At 47.8% G+C, this 2,654-nt stretch overlaps 1 non-coding gene across 1 annotated transcript; it reads right to left on the bottom strand.

Moving 5' to 3' along the window:
• Window positions 1-1,591: 1,591 nt before the first annotated feature.
• On the bottom strand, window positions 1,592-1,720 carry LOC117702180 (small nucleolar RNA SNORA17). Its single transcript, XR_004605983.1, has one exon. It is a non-coding gene; the product is annotated as a small nucleolar RNA SNORA17 (small nucleolar RNA).
• Window positions 1,721-2,654: the final 934 nt, after the last annotated feature.

Here is a 2,654-nt window from a genome sequence, read left to right as displayed (position 1 = left end):
GTGAGTTATATGTGTTTATGTGTGTATGTATATGCTCATGCCATGGTGCACATGTACACATCAAAAGACAACATTCAGAATTCAGTTCTCTCTTTCCACCACATAGTGTCCTGTGATTGAAACAGGGCATCAGGCTTGTTGCAGGTGCCTGCTGTGTCCATGTTTTGTGTGTTTGTTTTAAATTGTATTGTGTGGGAATTTCACATCATGTAACCCAATCCCACTCTCTTGCTCTCAGGGCTGGTTCATTCAAGCCCATGTCATCAGGGCCAGCTGTGCCCTGCTGCCCAGGTGAGGTGCAGGGCCTGCTCTCCCAAGTGGTGCAGCAGGTGAGAAACAGGGCCAGTTGTCATTCTCTCCAGACCCTGGGCTCAGCTTTCCAGCCTGACATTGGTGGCTGTAAGAGCAGAGCCTACTCTTCTTTGCTCACACCCTCAGGTTAGCCTGCAACCCCCCACATCAAGTGCCAGCTCTACTGTGCTGTGCAGGCCAGGTGCAGGGTTCACTCTCCCAAGTGCTGCAGCAGGTGAGGGGCAAGACCAGCTCTCCTGCTCTCATGACCCCAGGGCCATCTCTCTTGCCAGTTATAGGGGTATGGGGAGGGGAGGAAATCTTTCCTTTCCCCAAGCTGATGCAAGGCAGAGAAATTCAGTGCCATGTCATTTGCCCAGGGCCAGCTCTCCTGTGCTCTCATCATGACTGGCAGCTGTATCATGTTCCCCAGGTGAGGTGCTGGCCCTTCTCCCAAGTGCTGTAGCAGGGCCATCTCTCTCACTTTCATGAACATAGGGCCTGGTTTGCTGCTTGCTTCAGGAGGTGAAGGAATAGTTGGAGAGGGAGAGGAGTATCTCCCCCCTCATCCATGCCACTCTTGGGGAGACAGTGGCAGTGCCAAATTTTCCATACTCCCCTGAGTACTCCAGCTGGCTAGGGCAGATTCTGGCTCTGATGCCCTCTAGGCCTGTTCTCCCAAGATGTCCAGGAGAAGAGTGGGGCCAGTTCTGCACAACCCTCAGAAATCAGTATGTCCCTGGACAGCAGCTCAGACCAGTGATTTCTGTCTGGTCTTTGGCGGTAATTCTTCCCTGCTACTGAAGGACCATGGATCCAGATGTGGCCTCAGAGGCAGCACAGGACAGGACACCACCATGGTAACAGGTGGCATCCCTGGCTACTCACATCAGACTGATCCTCACTACTGTCAAGTCTCCAGTTCTGCCTCTCTTCATTGTGCCCACATCCCCCTGTTTCTCTTTCTCTTCCATTTCTCCACCACTTACTTGCTCCTCTTAGTGGCCTGAGGGGCTTGAGTGTCTGGGGTGGTGTCAGGTTTGGTCTCAGAAGTGTGATGCCCTGCCTATGCTTCATGGCTTTGGACAGGGGTCATCTCAGGCATGGTCTGCTCCCCATGCTCCTGACTTACCCACATACTGCTGCTTGGTGGTCATCTCAGGCTAACTCCATGTCCGGGCCCCATGGTGGTTGTCTAGTGCTCACTCTTGCCCCTGCCTTGGCTATCTCCCCACCTGGGCTAGCTCCCCACTCTGTGAGTACACAGGACTTTGTTGTCTTGGGCATGCTTTGTTTAGATTGTGTTAGGTTACTAATCATTCAAAAGTCCATAGGTCAGAACATTGAGCCTAGACATAGGCTCTATCTTCTCTGCCACCTACTGACCCACACATGACACAGCAGCCACACCTGCAGGTGTTGTGGGAATCTTTTCCTGGGACAACATGATTGGTAGAGAATGGCAATGTCCATTGTGTGTGGTGCCATTCCTAAGCAGGTGGTCCTTGGTCGTGTAAGAAAGCAGGCTGAGCAAGCCCTGGAGAGAAAGCCAGTGAGAAGCAGTCATCTATGGCCTCTGCTGCAGTGTGCAGCCTTTGGTTCCTCCCGTCTCCTCAGGAAAGACTGTAAGCTGTACAGTGAAGTGAATGTGTTCCTCCCCAAGCAGCCTTGTTCAGTCCTGGTGTTTATCTTTGTAACAGAAAGGAAATGAAGGCACATGTTGTGTTTCAACAAATTTGGCTTCAAGATGAAGATTTCATCTCAGACAAAACTGCTATACTCCAGTGACTGAGCTATCTTGTAAGAGATCTGAGACATTTCTTCTTTTGTTTTGTCTATTCTTAATTTTACTTTTCAAACTTTTATCTTACTCAATATATTTTAATCTTTCAGAACAACACAACTTCTAGAAACAATGAATAAAAAAAATTCATCCTTCCTTAAACCCTAGGCAGCATTTATTCATTTAATGTATTATGAATAGCCATCAGGCTGTTCTGGGATCCTGTGGTGGTTTGAGTAAGAATGGCCTCTGTAAGCTCATACATTTGAATGTTTGTCCCTAGTTGGTCTTCAGTGCTTTTGGAGCTGAGTGCTCTGCAGGGTGAGAGATCAGTCTTCCACATGTTCAGTTTCTGCAGCACCACTTGGTAACAAGGATTCTCTTGGAGACTGAATACTTTTGTGGCCAATGAGTGTTTACTGCTGGTCATTTTATGTCAGAGTTAACCCCTTATTTTTTCATCTAAAACATTTTAACCCAAAACATTCTCATTCAACAGAATGTTTTAACCCAACTATATTTGATAAGTTATTCAAGAAAACTTTAAAATAATTTGAAATTGTGTTATAGGACAAAAACA

This window comes from Arvicanthis niloticus, unplaced genomic scaffold (genome assembly GCF_011762505.2).
Source record: "Arvicanthis niloticus isolate mArvNil1 unplaced genomic scaffold, mArvNil1.pat.X pat_scaffold_540_arrow_ctg1, whole genome shotgun sequence".
NCBI lineage: Eukaryota > Metazoa > Chordata > Mammalia > Rodentia > Muridae > Arvicanthis > Arvicanthis niloticus.
This window is presented reverse-complemented; position numbering and strand designations above follow the sequence as displayed.